Source organism: Struthio camelus, chromosome 3 (assembly GCF_040807025.1).
Source record: "Struthio camelus isolate bStrCam1 chromosome 3, bStrCam1.hap1, whole genome shotgun sequence".
NCBI lineage: Eukaryota > Metazoa > Chordata > Aves > Struthioniformes > Struthionidae > Struthio > Struthio camelus.
Window position 1 is genome coordinate 79,266,548 of NC_090944.1, and position 20,441 is coordinate 79,286,988.

Genomic DNA, 20,441 nt, shown 5'->3' on the forward strand with positions numbered 1-20,441 from the left:
CTCCCAGCCACTACCCAGGCGACTGGCAGGGGGCCCAAGACAGCAGGTCTCAGCAGGACCTATAATCAAATCTCAGTTGTGGAAATATTTATAATCCACAGTTACGCAGCTACCTAACCTGCAACAGGAATGCAGCCCTGAAACCTGCGCTTGTCAGGTAAATGCACAAATCTAAACACATTGACTTACAAGACCTTTAGTAAGGGCTTTTTTTAATCTGTTTTGTCTTCTTTCTTGATGAAGGTGTTGGGCTTCTGGAGGAGGGAGTAATTTTTAAAGGCACGTTTTGGACCTTAGATCTAGTATTTTCATAAGCAATGTCACGAAAATCCCTGTTCTTTAGAATTCCTGAGCGGACAGAAAAGTTAAAATCTCATTTTTTCCACAGATCAAAAGTAAATTGGAGGGGCAAAAAGGCAGTTTTTAACTTTGACAAGGAAAAAGAAAGTGAAGAAGGACAACATATATTTTGTGGGCAACATACATCGAGGATCAAATTTAGAGCCCAGACTACATCAAGAGTGATTTGCCCCACTGCAATGCTCATTTCATTAAAATCTTTCAAACAGCGCACTACTTGTTCTGCATGTGGGACCTCCTCCTGCACACATCTGTCCACAAAAGGAAGAAAGTTGCCTCTGCAGTGACACGCTCATTCCCCAGCGACAAAGGTTACAAAATTCAGCCTGCAGAAGGGATAGTGCAAAAAAGGAAGGAAAACGTCTAAGGGAAACGAGGGTAAGATGTTGTCCCCTAATGCACTTGAGGAATTTGTGGACTTTCTTGGAGAGCTGATGAAAGCCTAGCAAGCCTCACGGTTAGGGTGCAGGCATAAGGCTACCAGGCCTTGACACTACCCATGTCTACTCTGAAGAGATCTCTGCCCCCTGCCTCAAGGGGAGTTTGGCTCCCTTCCTGTGGATTTCCTTTGGAGGTAAGCAATTGAGACACTCTGCTCTAAGTCAATTTGGCTGAGGAGTAATGTTGCCTATCACAAAATGTTGTCACTAATACTATTGAAAGATAGTGAATGCAATGATAATGGAGATAACGTTACCAGGGTCAGATCTCCTCCAGCCAGACTGCAGAGTTAACCAGTGGAAAAACACATGTCCATCACTAGGTCAGGAAAAGAGGAAAGGTGGTTCTTATATACATGCAACATGTGTCTAAGGGGGATCCTCCATCTACTGGAGACTTTCTGCTGAAATTACTTAACTGATCTATTAAAAAGCATTAAGAATATGCAAACATTGTTGAAAGCAACTGTTTGTCAGGCTAGCTTTTGATCACGCCTGCTGAATATTAAGTCACTTGATGCACCCGAAAGTACTGAGAGGAAAGAAGAAAATAAGCCTGCACAGAGTATTATCTGAACATTCACTTGTGAGCAAGATAAATACTGATTCCACTCAAACCACTTCATGTTTTGCCACTGAAAAAGGCAGGGTCTACTTGAGTTGGTTTTCCTCAGTGCTTTTACTGATCAAGACTAGAACATAAATCTTTGACTAAGGAAAAAGAAAACTTGGGGGAAAAACAACAAAACAAAACAAACAAAAAAAACCCACGTGTTTTGCATGGTGTTGAGCTGGAGAAATCCCATGGAAAGAAAACTCCAGCGAAGAAGCTGAATACTGTAGCAGTGAGACCCTTTTCTCTCCTAAGAACTCAGGAGTGGGTAAGAGAGGTCTGACTTACGAACTCAGTGAAGTCCAACTGTGCAATGAAACCTTGGCGCTACCAAGCCCTGCAAATGACAAAGCGACCGCCTGCTCCCTATGCCCCACAGATCAGCAGGGCCAGACATTCACTCTCCTCATGTAATGCATTCAGTTCTGGCAACGTGTGAGACCATGACGACACCATCACAAGCTATGCCAGTAAAAGAGTAATTTTCCCCCCCGCCCTTAATCAAATGCATACAAACGTTCAATTCCAATTTTCTTCAAAACTTAGATGTCTCAAAAACAAAATACCTTTTCTGTTCTTCCCCATTGCTCCCCCTCTCTGTTCCTTCAGAAATTCATTCTGAACAGCTTCACAGCAGGAGCGGGGTTCACAACGTGCAGAAGTCAGCTCAGGCCGATCACGGGCACCAGCAATTACACAGGCAAGTGACGCGTGTTCAGCAGGCAGCGACTTCAGAGTGAAGGCTTGCCACCAAATGAACTCCAGGTACAGCCACATCCACTTTTGTATCAACTTCTCAGCTCAGGAACTGGCTTTCTGATAGGAAAGCAGACACTACCAGAATGATGCAGAACCCACCCTGCTGGGGTGGGAAGAAAAACAGACAGAATAGCCGAGGTCCAATTCCTAACTGAAGCAAAAGGCAAAAGAGAAATTGATGAGATTGCTCTGTGGCCATTGTCTGCACTGTGAGTGATCCAGCAGCTCTTCCCTCGCCTCCATCTGAACTGCACAGAAATGCCCAGGGAGCTGTCCTAGAAACAAGCTAATTGTGAGATGTAAGAGCTGGGAACTTACTGCATGTACTAAACAAACATGCCTCTGAGCACTACAGCCTCATCATTTACGCTGTCCCTGAGATCTTCTGAGGTAAGGAGATGGAGGCAGGCATGCACCACAACAGTTAAAGCTACTGCTTTGATATTTGTTTCACAGAAGAAAACCATGAAGCAACAGCGACTATTCAGACTCACAATGTCCTTGTCAATGTTTCAAAATAACGCCAAAGAAACATTCAGTTCCTGCACATCCACTCAAATACACAGCAGCAACAGATAGCAGAAAGACTGCATTCCAACAGAATTGAAACTTGCCCTGTGAACTATCTATTTCTAAAAAATGAATAAGAAAATATTAGGCCTTCAGTGAGCTATAACAGCTACCTAAATTCTGGTTTTACATGGCTTTAACAAATCAGGATTTGAGAAACTACAGTTACACAAATGGAGAAGACACATGAAACAATAAAGACTTGCTTAAAAGGCTACTTATGCAATCGTTGAGCCTTGAGTCTTATTTGCATCCCAGAGATTCAAATATAAGATTCAGTACCATTGGTTTACACTTCAATTAAATTTAGCTTCTCTAGCTGCAATTGAAAAGAATGTCATTTAATTTATCTAGGAGAAGTTGTTAAGATTATTTGATTCGTAAGCAGGTCTAACACACCAGCTACGTAACTGGACAAGATTATTTCTTCCTAAATACAGTATGTAACCCTATCTATATTAACGGCACTAGCTCAATAGCTATAACATTCTGCAAATCATTAATATCTCTAAATACTGTTCTCCATGTAGTCTATCAAGATGCATCATGGCAAAACTTTGATTCATAACTCTACAAGAATTGTTGGAAGGTTTTTGCTGTCACTGTGAATATTGACAATTCTGCTACTACTAAGAATAACCTGCAGGAAAACAGTGCTAGAACTAGATGAGTTTTCTGCATCTGAAAAAGGGAGAGATTTGCTGTTGCGAATCCACTGTAAATGTATGAACTGCCTTGATCAGCCTCACATAGTTGAGTTCTTGCTGATTTGCGCTGGCTTGCATTTGCTGCTAACATATTAACAAGCTGCTGCGGCTTCTAGAAACAACTCCTACAGCACCTTGGCAATGTTCAAACTTTAAGGGAGCAGGGTGGGACAATGTTAACGAACGCTTTTGTTTAAATCTTATTGATTAATCCCTGTAAAACATACAGGATGACAGCTCTCCAAGAAAAAAAGTCGTAAGAAAATCAAAGCCTTTTTTTAAAGCAATCTGTCTTAGCACAAAATGTTTGTGTGCAGTCACTGTGTCAGACAAACGCTTTCCAGCACTTAACATGCGAGAACAATGGCTCCCAAAGTGACGGAAACGGCACCATCCAAGAATTGCAAGCAACATTAACATCGCAGGGTTTCCTGAAACCACTACAAGTCATAAACAATTGCAGAGTAGTCAGCCTGAAGTGCAGTTTTGACTCCATCTGTGTAGCAATGGAAGTCTGCATTTATTCCTACTCCTAGACAGTATGGGTCTTTGTCATTCAGCTTAAACTTTGCAGAAGAGCTGCAGGACACACTCCTGTTCACAGTCTCTCACCAGGCATCGCCAGCAGACAGCAAAGAAAGGGGGAAGGGGGAGGTCATCTTATCTGATCTTAGCCAACTTTATAAATTAACTGGTAATCCACATTCCCACTATAGTTAATGGAATGACATGGGCATTTCAGAGACTAATTCATCCCATCCTAAATAAGTGCAAGAGATAGCTGGATACTTGTATTAACTGTTCTTTCTTGAGTAATCTTGCAGCCAGAACACACGCACTCTTCCTTTGTTGCTATGAAAGTACAAGATACAAGCTACTTTATGAAGGAGGGCTTTTTTTTTTTTTTGCATTCCAATAACATATTCATCAACATTTTCAACTACTACTTTTCCTGGAAATAAGCTTTTCCTCTTCTGTGACAAGTTGCACATCTTGCAGTAATTGAAAAAAGGAGAGCACCAGATAAGGGTATCCTGTCTGCCTTGAAATAACCCTCCTACTTCCTTTTCCAAGAAGATAAGAAACATCTGCACGTACAGACATTACTGCACAAAAGCTACCTCTCTTCAGGGAAAAGCTTAATTGAAAAGTAAAATAATTTCTACAGCTGGAACAATCTTCCTCATTGATGTAGCCTGGCCTAGGAATTTAGGTACATTACAACCTCAGCAACAAGGGGGTGCCCTCGAGCTGTTCAAACTGCATGCGTGCTTTGTCTCTCACCCAGAGCCTATGCCAGTAGTTGCCTTTTAGATCACTTTAGATCTTTTTCTAGCTGCTCAACAACTATTCTTTATCCTTTCTTCCTCTCCTCCAGAAACAGCGTCTAGACTAGACAGGTTCTCCCTTCTGCCCCTTCCCAGCAACTCCCTCCCACTCGTCCCTTCCCTGCTTTCTTCTCCCCACCACAGCACACGAAAGAGTCCCTCAAAAGCCATCCAATTATCAACATTAGCTGACACGGCAAATTGGGCTTTGCTTCATTAGTCCACCGGAAGCTGTGGCCCCTGGCCTGAAGTCGGCTGTTTGAGACACCGGCAGCGCTCTCCCACAGAGAGAAGGTCGTCTGCCACATGGCTCTATTCATGGCAAAAAGCTTTGTCACTGCCACTGGCTTTCTGCAACATGCTTATCTTGCCACATCACTTGGCTTTTGCGACCTGGCCTTCAGGATATGGTTAACAACCTCTCTCATAGCTTACGTACTACACATCTCTCATACACAGGAGAATTCGGGACATCTAAGCCTGTGCCTACCAGACGGCCAGATGGGCCATTCTGTGATCCTGGAGACTGCATGATGGCCTTCTCTCACTGAAATCCTTGGATTTCGTATTTGTCTGTGCCTCCTGAGTAGCAAAAGTATCAACTTCTACTACGTTTCTTCATCTCGTTTGTGCTATGGTCACCACTAGGTTTGAGTAATCTTTTTAAAAGAAAAAGAAAACTTCAAACTGTTAGGGGAGAGAAAAAGTATCAAATACAAGCTATTCATTAAAAAGACAGAGCACTGATGCTCTGAAATTAGATGATAAATCCAGATTAGTTCTCCCCCCTCCACCCTACGTAAAGTCATTTGTAGCTAACTGCCTCCCTCCCTACTTCAAGCCTCAGAGCAAAATGCATCATGCCACTTGAGTTGTTTTTTGTTGCTCTGAAAATACAGAGGACAGGCGCAAACTTGTTCTAACCACCTAGCTCAGAGGAGCAGACAGATCCACGAGCGACCTAAATTGTCCTAACACTGCAGCGTAAGGGCGAGCCGCGTGCCCTGCCTGCCCTCCTGGCCGTGGCCCCTTTCCCAGCCCCTCCTCTCACCAGCCTTGGTGCTCGCACGACCTTTCCCTAAGCTCTTTAAATATACCATCCTGCTCCAAGACTATTGCTGGACCTTTTCCTAGGGTATTAAAAATGGCTAACTCGTTGCTTACTTCGGCCAAATTAGTTTTGTGCCAGCATAGCACCCAGTGTCTGTGTGTGGAGGAGGCAAGAACATGCAGCTGCAGGTGGCACCACGATGGCAGACCCTCATGTCTGCCTGAGCCCACGCTACCTTTCGGAGAGGATTATTTTTCTGCCACTTCACCTCCTCAAACTGGCCCTCCAGCAGATGAGTGCCACTGCCATTACTGAGAAACAATGAGGAGCCTGAAGAGGGAGGGAAGGGAAGTGCATGGGCCATCCAGAGCCCACTGGGTACGGTCTTGCAGCAGCGTCCCACCTCACGGCCACCAAAGTAGCCCTCTGCCCACTCGCCCCTCTGGCTGCCTCGTCCTCCTCACCCTGCCCCTGTGCCACGCGGCCTCCCTCCTCTGACTAAAACAGCAGAAAGAACAACTATTTGACTTTTTCCCCTTCGGTTAGCTTTATGACATTTTAACAAGTTAAATCGGCTCCCAGGAGAGTCTAGCGAGCACCAGAGAGGATGCCACAGTGTGCGGCAGGCAGGGAGGAAGGGAAACCCTCCCTTTCAGGGTGAGCCCATCTAACGGCTCATTGCTGCTATCTGGGGCACCACGCGTACACTTAAACTGGCTTACCCGGCCAATGGGAACCACGCCCTGTGCCATTAAAGCTCAATACTGCCTAGTTCTTTTTCAAATATTTCACAACCTTAACAAAACACTCTGAATGTATTTTCAGATAGAAACTCTACAGCAAAAACTTGGTAGGCCAAGCTCTCATTTTAAAAGGTCTAAGTAGGAGATTTTGATTCGTTTAAATTAGATACAAAGCTAGAAGTCCCAATATCCGATTGAACAGATAAGCACATCGTATCCTATTCATGTAAATTTGCAATTATGTCCAGCTCTCTTTCTCCTTTGTTAGCTAGCAATATCCCAATTACTCATGAGCACGTTACGTTGCCGAATTCAGGCAATAAAGTCCCTCTGGACATGTGACACATCCTTGACCTTTATCAGCATAGGAAAGATCAGAATGGGGCCTGACTCCATCCCAAATCTTTCATAGCGGTGTAACTGAGAACAGAAATGAGATCCACAGTTCTCCATTTGCCTCAAAAGCATGCTCTACAAATAAGTTACTGAATAAGACATCACAGTAACGACAACAGGTAAAAAAACAAGTGACAAACTCTGACAGTAATTTAAAAAAGCACGTTTTCCTTAAATAAAGGAAAATAAAGAACATTTCCTTAAAAACTACATGATTCCTCCTCATGCAAATCATATATTTTTGTGGGGTTTTTGTTTGTTTTTATTTTAGTACATCTTGTTTTCAGAAGTGAGGAATTTGAAATGATGCTACAACTAAACAGACACAGGCACACCACTAAATAGGAGACAGCAATGTGACTTACAAAAAAATAAAATATCCCTGGATTTATTAAAATGAGCAAAGCTAATCACTTCATCTTTCATCAGTATTGTTGGGACTTCCTGAGAACTACCAAGTTCAGGTATTTAAAACAAGGAAGTAGATAATTTTAAGAGACGAAAAGGAAAAGACAAATCTGTTCAGAAAACATGAACTGTTAGAAAAGTTGAAGGAATTGGGTTTGTGTAGTCTAGAAAAGAGAAAAAATGGAAAACAGAATACTTTTTCAAGAAACTAAAGGCTGTTATAGAGATACTTATGATCAACTGTCAGCTATCCTCATCAAGAATAGACAAGAACCAAATTAGCTTGATTTCGACTGAGGAAACCTTTACATAGATGTTAGGGAAAGCTTTCTAAATGCAATGAGATCTAAGACACAGTTACCTTAGGAAGACTGTAGGTACAGATCAATTGGCAAGAAAAGGGAACATGGAAGGGAAATGACATATTATACCTTACAACGGTGCTAAAAGTCTCCAGTAACTGACTGCCAAAATTAAATAAAAAGTGGTTGTTGCCAAGTGCCAGCAAGTTGGATCCATTTGACAGGAAATAGGAAAGAGCAATCATTGCAAAATAAATAATGCACAGTTTTCAGCTAACAGCTTTGAAACTTTTTAGTACTGTATTTGCTTTAGAATGACTCTTTCAGGTTTAGACTATATTTGGGGGGAAAAAAAAATCATGGTATACATTTCCCATATGCTTCTTGCAGAAGTGTTTGGAAAAAAACATCCACTAGTTGACAGTACAGTTCTGCACCTACTTTTTTCTAATGAACACAGATTTTCATGACACATTTTTCTGTATGAGGTAAAATACAGAATGTTTTGCCACACACGAGCTAAAACATAGGTAATACTAAGCAGTTGGCGTAACACTTGCTCTCTTGTCTTTCCATAGTCCTCACAAAAGTGGTGACTCTATAACTAAGCTTTCCAAATCCTTTCTGTTATAAAAAACCCACTTTTAAAAGTTTGCACAGTTTTGGTTAACAAATAACGTGGTTCTGAATGGGACATAACGAAGTTAATATTTATGGCCACTGTCAATCTCATTCAACAGGGGTCGAAGCTGAGTTCTACCTAACTGTTTATTACAGCAGGCAACACTCAATAATATAATCAGATTATGATCTCTGTCACGTTAGTGACAATCTTCCTCAAAGTTGCTGGAGGGCAGGAGGGAGGCGCGGAGACCAAGAAAACAAAAACAAAAACACTAAACATCAGTGCATGAGTTCTGGCCAGATCACATTGATGGTAAAATCCCCATTGTGTCCAGTGATGCCAAGGCTTTGTCCAGGGAAATTATTATAGGTTTATACTAAGTCATAAGTCAGCTAGTTCATAGCTAGTTCAAAAATCAGGCTGTTTACTGCCAAATGCCACCTGCTACTGCCTGGCAAAGGCACGTTCAAACAATTACACGGGGCATATTATCATAATGAACAGAGCTTTTCATTTAGAAAGGCAGAAGCGCGGGGCTGAGGTGGTATCATTATCTTCAGCCTGGTGGGGGAGGGAGAGGGGAAGAAGAGAAGGGAAGAGAAAGACAGACACAAGGACAAGAGCAACTTCTCCAGGCAAAACAGCGGCAAACGGGTGGATGGGACTTAGGCACCTCAAGCTCTATTGCTACACCTTTTCCTATAGGCTGCATGCTTAATTCAGCAGTAACATATTTCACATTGTGTGTTATGTGAGCATCCAAAATGCATGCAGAAAAGAAATAGTTTGTAAGGTAACATGCTCTTCTATTTCATCACGTTACGTAAAGAACCTGAAGTGGGCCATATTGGGCCAGATGCACAGGGCCGTTTAGAACAACTCTCCTGCAATGACCAGCGGCAGAGGCAAAGCCAAGGGTTGTTCTGGCAAAGTTACAGAAATACAGTAATCATGAAGCAGCAATCTGCCAAAGACGGCAGATTTTTTTTTTAATACTCAAAACAAAGTTTCTTTACAAAGAAAAAACTGAAATTGCGTGATCTGTGTTATTCAGGAAATCAAACTAGATGATCATAGTAATAATGTCTGGCCTTGCAATAAAATAATTTTAAAAACTCTCTAGCATGACAATTTCATTCTCTTTATTTTTCCCCATCAAGTCCAAAGAACTTAGGAAACCCAACCCTCACCGCCTAGATTTTGCTATACATCTCCCTTTACAGATTCTACAAAAGCCTTGGAAATCAAGTATCTTTTCATCTCCAACTTCTGTTAATAATCAGAACTTTGTTCAACACTATTGCTTTCATTCTAATACATATAAATAGCTCCTTGACTCACACAAAACCTGAAACCACTTTAATCAATTGGCTATATATAGTCTGGATAAATACTGATTCTGAGATTTTGAGTATACAGCCAATCCTGTGCTATTTGCTAATACTTTGATCTAAATTCGCATTATTTTAATAAGAAATGAAAAATATTCTGGGGAGAACAAAGACAACAGTAAAGAATTTACAGATTGCAAAAGCTAGAGGATATGCACATTAGCTAAAAACTTAACATGTTCCAAAAGCATTTCAGAAGGCAGAGATACATTTAGACTTATCACAAAATGAAACACAAGAATCCATACTTTTGTTACTTCCCTACCCCCTCAGGAATTGACTCTTGATTTCGCATTAACATACCACTATATTAAATATATTTGATAGTGTTAAGACAGTGTTAAGACAGTACCATAGTGTTAAGACAGTACCATAGCCTAGTTTGTGCGTGCGTGTGTAATGTACTACATCATCCTCTGTCGCAGCAGTATACTGTACGTGATTTATGTACATGCAACAGAAATGACTATTCTGTAGAAATATCACAGGAAATGACACACAGGAAATAAAACAACATAGATGTCTTACAACCATTTCCTAAACTTCTAGTACAGCAATCTGCTGAGCTTCTGAAAGAACCCAGATGCTGTTGACAAGAGAAATGACCAAACAAAACGTACAAAAGCACTTCTCTCTCCCCAGCATGCTATCTGGGTTCTGGGAGGAGAAAAAGATGAACAAGACAATAAGTTATGAAATAATTTGCCACCTAGAAATATCCTTTATTAGGTATCAACTATTAGTATTGTTATGGTTCATTACGTACAGTGGCTATGGACAGAGGGGAGGAGGGACCTGCCAGAGCTTTGAAAACAAGAAAGGCAAAGATTAATGTGTGGTGAGCGCTCAGGAAACGGCTAGGGAAAAAAAAAAGGGTACATGGTTGGCGGGGGGGGGTGGGGGGGGGAGAAATCACAGTATTTCTCATGCCAGATCTTTTTGGTCTTTTCTTTTGTCTCTCTCCATCATGAAATACCCACCCCCTTCCATTCAGGTATTATCCCACTAACATTTATTATTATGCAGTAACACTAAAAAGCCTCAGGCCATACACGCTCCTAGTGTTTCAGGCAGTAGACAGCAAAAATTCTGTCCATGTCCTCAAGACATCAACAGATGTGAAGAAATAATCATGTCTCAGTCAAGTCTGCCAACGTACAATAGAAGATCGCATCTCAGAAGCCAGATGAACTCAATAAAACTTTAGTGTGGACTCTGTTAAGAAGTGTTGGAATATATCTCATTATTAGCATTAAACTGAATCCAGAATATAGGGAACTGCTTTTTATTTACGTAAATTTTACCAGTTAAAAATAGTCATAACATGAAGAAATACGTCAACCTATGTCTTATTATTACTTAGTATTCTGCTGTTCCCACTCATCCTCAATACAGCCATTTAATGGGAAAATATATGAAAAAGTCACATATAAAATACACAAAATATTTATTAAATATATGAAAAACACATCTGACTTCAATATCCTAGTCTAAGAATCAATATGAGACATATTTACACTATTATTTTCTGAGAAAAAAGAGCAGAAATATTCAGTGCAAACTGTAATACATAAAGGTGTACACAAGTAGATTACACTGACACACACTTTAAATGCAATTATTTATTGCAATTTTTTCCCTTGCCCACTAGTGGAATTGGTAATCCTTTTTAAATGCAGTATTCAAGAGAACATCTATGTCACTCCATGATGCTTTTTTTTTTTTTTTTTTTTTGTTTTGAGACAGAAGTCAATTCCTCCAAAGATTCATGTGCAGTTGTACCATTAGGTACAATTAGGCAGTAGGTATTTCAGCAGGTTTATGACCCCAAGGTATTTCATCTGAGTGGCAAAGAAATACAGCAGTGAAACAAGTCTTATTTAATGACCTGTTTCTAAAAATAGTTTTGTAAATTTCAACAATTTTTAAAATCTAGCTTTTTTCAAAAAACAGAGGAGTAGAAATATTTACATAAAATAAAATAGTCGGATTTCATTTTTTCTCCTCTAAAGCTGCTTAAAAAACAAATACTTTCACCACAAAGGTATCATGAAATTTTGTCAGAAGTGAAAGATAGTCTTTGCCAATAAAGGCTTCGTTTCCTGTAGGAAAAGTAGGACGTTTTGCAAAAATCAGTACAAAATTTGCTGTAACTAGGTGAAACTTCACATTGTAAAAATATGTATAATTTTCTTCAGGTAACAGGAAAAGATATCTGACACTTCTACTGTTACCTAGAAATCAAGGAATTCTAAAACACACACACATGCTGTATAAACACTCAAACCATCTTAAAACACTATGGGTGAAATCTTGGTCCCATTAAAACTGATGGCAAACTTCCCATTAACTTCAATAGGGACAGAATTTCATCCATTGTGCCAACTCATAAAGCAGAAAAGGGTAAAGAAAAAGCTTTGAAATATAAAACTAAAACAATAAGTAAGATTGCTTTAATCACCTCTTCTGATGTCTTTGATCCTTCAGGCAATTCCTGCCCCTCCTTCTGATATACCAACAAGCTGAAGGTTCAATGCTTAAGTAGTTGATTTATCTTACACTCCGATACAGCTTTGGACCGTGCCCTACCCTTTTCCCTTTTTAAATGACTAGCCAAACAGCACACAGCAGATCTTACCCAGTCACATTTTACTAGTGCAGGAAAAGATTCATTTCTTCTGCAACATTAAAATTCAGTTTTGCAATGACTCATGCGTAGCAACAATCCAGTGCACTAAACTTCCTAAAACTGCTTTTTAAGGTTAATGGGAAGTTTCTTCATGGCTGGTGTGCAAGATACTTTACCAGAAATGGAGGAGAGTGGGCCGCACCATTTGGGTTCCATTCAGATTCTGTTCTAGTCGCAAACGAAAGCGAGTTTTGCAATTATATTGTCACCTATTTAGGTGTGCTTCAGAGACTTCAAAGGAAGCATGCTTCTGGAAATGAAATGGCTTGGTAGGTCCAAAGGGAGAAAAATACCTGAAGGCCAAATGTCTTTCACAAGATCCTGGACTAACAACAGCTGTTAAGCCATTCACTTCTGTTACCTGTGTAAGAACTACCTCCTTACACGTAGGAAAACAATCAACTGTATCAGTATGTGAAAAGCAGAGGTTTCACACAATATTTCAATGAATTAGCTGAGGCTATATTTATTGACAGAGTCAACTGAAAGGTAAATTCTGTAGCATTGCAGGAACTTATATGAAATAAGGGTTGCTACAGGGAAGTACGCTGAACTCAAGAAGAATTCTCCTTCCATTTTCTAAAAAAATAAAAAATAAAATGATCTTTTTAATTAAGTTTGTAAAAATCTGAAATTTATCACAACTGTTTTGTTCATGTCCATCAATAATTAGTTTTTAAATGCCAACAACAGGCCAGACAGAAAAATTACAGGTCATACCTCAAAAAGTTTGCAACACTAAAACTGGACCACAATTTGCTTATAAGAACCAATAGTGAGAGGCAGTTTTCTGAAATTTTAGAGGAAAAATTATGAATTACTTTTTAATAGGGTCCACAAGGCTTTTATAACACATCAGAGATTGTGAAAAAACACGAGCATCTCAACATGAAACGTTTTCCTGTATTACACAATCAATCACACTGAAATGTGGCATTCTCCAATATGACAGTGTAACACGTTTAAAAAAATTGGCCCTACGTGCAAATTCAGAGGAAGATTCAGATGTGCTTGTGTACCATAATTTCCAGCTTTCTAAATTGGTTCTTACTGGCAAGTCTCGGCAGCCATTTGTCTGATACGTTACTACAAAACCCACGCATGTTTCAGCGCTCATGTCATGGACGTACTGATGGGATCTGGATAACAATTCCTGAGAAGACAGAAAATGTGATCAAAGTATTAAATCCGAGTAACACTTTACATTAATATCCTATTCCTGCCAAGCGATAGAGGCTGTGTGTTCAAGGCCAAGGTTCTCAAGACCACTTGTAAGTGGCGTTTTAGAGGGACTAAGGACAAAGGTGAAACTGCTGAAACAGTAACCGTGGAACATTTTTGACTGGAGTTAGTCAAAAGCCCAGTATTTTAGTGAGTTTTAATTTTGTCAGAAGATTTCTTTAGGAGAATTTTCAAGAAAATCTCACATTGTCTAAAATCTAGGGGTTACAGGAAGTTCAAATCCAGTCCCCTGGTTTGCCTAATTCTGAGCAATCCAGAATTTAAAAAAAAAAAAAAAAATCCCCAAAATCCTATGAGTCAGGCAGAGCACAGACGTAACAAGCATAGCTCTCCAACATCAGGGCTGCAATCACCAGCCTGCCATCTACATACTTTCCAAACTGAAAATCTCATCTTGCCAACTGAAGAGCGGCATTTTAATACATTTAATGCGATGTCCTCAAAAACGTTCAGCAGACTCTTTTCTCCCTTTTCCCACACCAAAACAAAAATAAGTCTATAAACGTAGTAATATACCTGGGTCCAGGACGTCCTGCCTCTGAGAGAAAAACAGCCCAGCGGGAATATCACGCCATCTCCTTCACGCAGAGCAAAGCAGACTAGCAAGCTCGTGGCCCAAGAGCTCAGACATCAAAATGTCATTTCTGCTGCTGCTCCTCTCCTGGAGCAGGTTGTTGAGAGCCCCATGCATCTACACCTTCACTGTCACAAGTAGCTGAGCTAGTGGTATGAAACAGATTAAAATTGACTTGGATATGCCTGTACTATACTGCAGATCTTCTGTGATGAAAGGGCAGTATAGCCAGGGTTGTAATCCTTTTACAGACAAACAGAAAGCTAGCATTAATTACCAGTTTATGCTTAAACCGAAAACAGTCACTCCAATTTTTTTTAAGGTAGTGTAGGGAACATTTGATGTATATATTTCTTTCGACGGGGAAAAAAAGATCTATACCATAAACCTGGAGAGGAGACGATACTTCAGTGGGGAAGAGAGATTGTGCCTTAAGGTTTTGCAGAATACTGGAAAAAAGCGATCAGAAATGAGAGATTATTTTGAGGAGAAGGAGTCTCTCTGAGCAGACAAAAAGAAGCCGCTGTCAGATTTTCAAACAGGATTTCCATATCTTGTTGATTATAGGGTTAAGGGTGGGAGAATAATGATCTGTCCTGAATGACAGCGGGCTCAGTTAAAATGCTTCTCAGAGAAATATAAACACAGTCAAATACTCCTTTTGTACTTGTGCTTACACACACAGCATCACCATTTGTGCTCAAAATCTGACTATACAAACCAAATAAAACCCAGTGTGATGTTACAGCAAATCAGCTATACTATGATAACTCATCTGGTTCATACGTTTACTCCCTGCCACCTCAAAAGGAGGAATAAGCTAGACCATGTGATAGGTAACCTGCCCTTCACTCACCGCAGAGTAAGAGCATGCACACAGGTAGCTATCATGGCTCAGCTGCAGGCTGACACCCTCCTCGCACACCCTGTGGAGATTTGTGCTCCCGTACCCAAGTCATGCTCCCAATGGCTCCGCAGGAGCAAGGTGCCACTTTGCACCTTTCATCTCAACATCTTGCTAGCAACACCAGCATATTAAAAAAAGTGTCAAACTGAATATCCATAACAGGGAGGACTGCTCTGTTGCTGCAGGGCTGCATCATTAGACTTTGCCAGGCATGCCCAATTTTTGTTGTTGTCTTTAGCAAGTCTGATGATCTCTGCTGACAGTACAATTGAGCTGTGCAGTGGTGGAGGAACAGGCCATGAGAGAGATCCTAAGCAACACTGAGGCCATTGGTAAATTAATGCATATATCAAAGAGATGTAGAGGCAATAAGTACAGCCAGCGAACAGTGGAAATAAAAAGATCATTTCAACTTGAAGTCCTTAAGGCTTCCTTCTAAGTTACACTGAAAAGAGCGCATATACTTTTTTTTTTTTTTAACCTAATGACAAACTGGCCACAAGGCTGTTGCTTGTCAATCAGAAATTATTTCCTAAATACAAAGCTTAATCAGTAGGGCTTCCTTCAGCAGACTGACATTTTCTTTTGCTTCCTCAGCCTGTTTTGAACCTTTCAAATCTTCTAGACTACATCTGAAAGGTAGTCACAGGACTGCCCAAACTGCCACAAAGCTTTTTTCACCCCATGTCCCTACCTTGTTTCACATGAATTGTGAACGGACATTGTCGTCACTGAAATTATATGTTATGGGAAGAGTTCCTAAGACTGCTCTATCTCCTGGCTTATGTGAAGGCGCTGGTGCGTTTCCTTCTCTTTACATTTGATTACTTTCCAGACCATTCTACTGAAAATCAGTTTTGTAGGGGTTTTTTCCTAGGTCCACAGCTGTTTGTTTGACATTCTCTCATTTGATCAACCACACGAATAACACTTTCACTTGGAAAGGAGATAAAGAGTCAAGCCTTATTTTTAATTACTTTAACTTAGGAACAATTTGTTGCAAGAGTCTACAGATGGAGTTATGATCGTCCATCTTCCTTAGGTTACATGACCACTGAAGATCTAGTGTGAAAACATATAGTCAAGTCCTTCACTGTTACCATCATCACGTCCCTATCTCAAAATAATGAGCTCTCTTCCTAACTCATATTATCTATGTCTTGTGCATGCACAACAAATCACCCTCCAGAGTAACTTAAAAGTTGGTGTGTAGCGTGCGTATGTGTCTCCTGAGTGAAGCCCAAGAGCAGACTAAAGCTTGGAAGGGTAAATGAAGCGCACAGAGAGCGAGTTCTTCAGCCCAAGGAACCAGGAGCCCTCGGATGTGAGGAACCAGCCTTCCTTGAACCACAGCCCTGGAAATGGAACTTGGGCATTTGACTTCTTTCAGTGGGAACTCCAAGAGCACTCTGCTCTGTCCTAGGAAAGGAACGTTACCAGAGACCTTATTAGCATCAAATTTATGTTGCCCCTTTCAGGCAAGTTCTAAGGAGGTAAGTCAGGACAAGGCCTACAGGGCATCAATGCCTTGCTCACAAAATCAGTTTTCAAACCACCTCTATCTCCAGAACATAGTTGGATGGAATAATTAATGTAGTCCAAATGCTTATCAATGCTACCAGAATCTGCACAACTCTCTCATATGTGCTGGCTGCTGTAACAAAATTCAGCTGTAACGCAAACGTAGAAACAATCAAACTTGGTACCATTATCCACTGAGTAATTTCAGGTTGTAAAACTGAACAGATGGCATTTGTGATCTTTATTCACTCTCTTGGACTTTTTAATTAGATTCCTGTTCAAGTTTGTTTGCTGGTGTAATAGCCGCAGACCCCAGGTTTCAAAATAACCTTAGGAGTCCCATTGCTCCATCTGACAGAAACTAGCACGTCAGGGAACTGCTGCAGGCACAGCTCCCTGCTGCTTCCACCTGAGGAACTGGTCAGTAGGTAATTAACAGGAGAATTAAAAGGATAGTCCAAAAATGCAGCTATGCCTTAGCCAAAATGCAAATTAATGCTTTAACACATCACACTGCTTTATAATTTTAGAATGCTTTTGGTATATTTATCATTAGTAATCAGTACGCCATAATTTTCTCTTCCATGTCTTCATACCATTCTCAAATTTTAGTCAGATTCACCCTCTGCCGCTGACAAACTCGCTCTAGGTTTTCACTGCTTTTTGGAAAACTGCAGGTGCTCCTAATTAAAATGAAACAAAATGCACAGACTGAACACATCACAAGAACTTACAAGCCAATAAATACTGCATCTACCCTACAGCACTGAACCATGGCAAAAACCTACAGCATCGTCTGTAGGACCCAGTCCTGGAGTGCCCCAACAGCTATTAGTCTTACTAAATTCTAGAATCAGGTCCAGTATTTCCTTTTATTAATACAGGTTAAAGAAACAAACAAACAAAAAACAAGCCCTCACAGGTCAACTAACATGACAAATTACGACTTTTCATGAATGCTGCAGTGTATAAAATCCCAGTGACATTTTTAATCTGAGACAACAGAGCACAGAACAGTGCACCTGAACAGTAAATCTAGTTATATTAATCATAATGCCACAGCATCATGGCTATCCTTAAAAAAAAAAAAAAAGAAAAAAAATTGACTGCTTTGGGTTTTTTTGTTTGTATTTTTTAATTTTTTTGAGGAGAGAAGAACTGCAAAAATTCAGAAGAGCTTCTAAACTGTTGCAGTCATATTCAGCATAGCACTGATGACTCTTGCACAACTCACAACTATGCTAGTTTTATACAATATCCTGATTTTAAAAGCTAGTATTAAAAGTAGCCTGTCTGTTTGATAAACGAATGGGTCAAGAACTCTAGTAATCAGATAACAGCAAATGCAGAGCTTATGCCTGTGAATTCCTCTGCCTTTGGTGCCCTAAGTTCCTTTCAAGTTACAGAACTCTAATGTCATTAGAAAAATGTAGCAAAGCTTCATTATATACAGATTTTAAAAAAAGATAGGAGCGTTAAAAAAAAAAAAAAATCAAACAAGCGTAATTTTTTTTTAAACTGTTTCAATATCAAATAATTTCAAAAAGCTCTAAGTAAGAGTCACCTGCATGGTGTGTATCAAACTGGGAGGAAGATCTAACTCTGAGAGCTCCCTTGCTTAACCAGCCTCATTTTGCCCCAAAGCTGTTTACCTGGTGAAAAAAGCAATTCTGTTGCAGCACTGAAAGAGACAGAATCCCTCTGAAACTACACCCATTGCCAGTGGAAGTTTAAGATCACTTCAGATAAACCCCTGGGAAACAAGGATGAACCAGATGAGTTCACAATCCAACCCTCTTTCCTAGGATTTTGTGATGTGCAGAATGACTCACAGGCCCGCACTTCTTTAAAGGTGGATTTATTAGGGTTCTACGGTGGTTTCCTGCTACTAAGCCCAAACACAGCTGGATCTTGTGTTAACTAGTAGCCCATAGTGCTCCAGTCCTTTTACAGAGCACAGTATTGAAACCACTGTGTTTCTTTTAAATGAAAATAGCAAAAATTGCCAGAGTAATTCAAAATAATGAAAAGTTGAATAAACACTCTCCCATCATCCTTTTATAAAACAGCATGATCAAGCCATCTAAAGATCTCTAAACAATCCCTTTGTTTCACATGCTAAAACTAACAGTGGTGAGAGAAACTTGCCCTCCCAAAAGCTCAAACGCACCAGGTCTTTCAAATCACCTGCAGGAGTGTCTCTTTCACATGCCATGCATAAGACACACGACTGGAGCAGAAAGACATCAGATAACCGCCAGTACTAAAATTTAACACTGCTTGGAAACAGTGACAGATCAGGAATAGCGCATCTCTTGGTTGGTCATCTTCTGCCCAGTGCTGGAACGATGCAGGCTACACCAGAAACTCTTAATCCATTCTGTCTCCTTCAACAGAGAGACATCTGCCACATCATAACACTCATAATAGCTGGGCAGGAAGAAGTCTAAAGCCCTCCCTCTCCTTCTTAAGTTAATTATAGAAAACTGCATCTGTGCTATTCACAGATTTGAATCCTTGCGTGTACTGAAGTTTCACAAATATAACCTATTTTGAAGTCAAGGCATTAAGAGCTGGATCAATGCCTAGAGAGAAACCTAATTCAGATAGGCTACGTTTCTTTCAGTGCTGGTGTTCACTATTGGTTATCTCTAAGCCCTCAAAGGCACCTAGCCAATATTAAACATAAGACCCACAGACTAAAGTGAAATTTGAGCTGGTGGTATCTGGACCTTGGTCTATAACTCTTTCGTAACTCAATTTATACATTCAAAAATATATAAACCAACAAAATAAAAACAAACAAACCTTGCAGAATTTATTTGCTCTCTGCATGCCTTGTTTCCCACTGCATCCTGGAGTAGAAGCACAAAGGTTGAGGTGTGTTTCTTAACACTAGCCTGGCTGCTTCATGAGTTGAAGAATTTTTCCTGGAAGTCTCTCTTTTAGCAGAGCTGACAATCTGAAAAATAAAAACAGTTTTATTAACATATGTATGCTTAGTTACATTAGAAATAACCGTATTTCCGGACCACTGCCAGCTAAATGACTAACATCTCCCCTGCAAAGGCAGTAACTACACAGGCAAAAAGAGCAGCTAGAAACATCTCCCTTTATTTCACACATCACTTACACATTCTGGGCAGACAGCTCAGGCGCAGCAACTGAAAGCTTCCTTCCCCATCCAAAGTCAGCTTAGAAAGTGGTGGTACAACAAATTGGAACATGTGCTTCAACAGGAATTTGCATTGAGCTGCCCAGATTTCCTCTGTGGAGGGTCTGTCCTGTGGCAACTCCCATATCCTTCACCCAGCCAACACAACCAGAGAAGAGGAGCTGGAAAACCACCGCTGCCACCATCGCGGTCCCTTTCCTACCGCTAAGGCACTAATGGAGAAAGGAGCCCAGGCACCACGAGAGGACTATGTCCCACACAGGGGCACATTTTGGAAGACCTTTTGGGTCTGTTCCCATATGTTTGTATTCAAAGCTTCTTGCAGCCCAGCTCTGGATAGGCTACCAAATCCCAGTCATAACAGCTGCCAAAAACTCTTGTCAGATACAGAGAGTGCCTGTGGAATTTTTTTCTCGCACCAGCCAAACAAAACTCTGAAAAACCACCTTCTGTTTTAAGGCAGATGGACTAACCCACTGCTTTTTTGCCCACACCACCTTAAAAGGATAAGACAGAAAACATATACATTGCACTTGTTTAATGCAAATACACTGAAGATGGTGTCTAAGTGAGCTCCTAAAAGCTGGCAAAGATAATTTCTTTCTCTACAAATTCTGTCATTTTCATGCTGCCAAGTGTC

At 40.5% G+C, this 20,441-nt stretch overlaps 1 protein-coding gene across 8 annotated transcripts in view; it reads right to left on the bottom strand.

The window, feature by feature from the left end:
• TIAM2 (TIAM Rac1 associated GEF 2) overlaps positions 1-20,441 on the bottom strand; it is a 180,072-nt gene that overhangs the window by 126,366 nt on the left and 33,265 nt on the right. For 6 of the 8 annotated variants that reach the window (XM_068938646.1, XM_068938647.1, XM_068938639.1 and 3 more), the window contains 4 exons: positions 19,435-19,588; positions 14,141-14,344; positions 13,434-13,535; positions 12,155-12,961 (listed from right to left, as the gene is read on the bottom strand). The gene's annotated coding sequence lies outside the window, so the exon portion shown is untranslated. The remainder of the gene's footprint in view (positions 1-12,154; positions 12,962-13,433; positions 13,536-14,140; positions 14,345-19,434; positions 19,589-20,441) is intronic. The other 2 variants (XM_068938640.1, XM_068938644.1) reach the window with 1 other exon arrangement.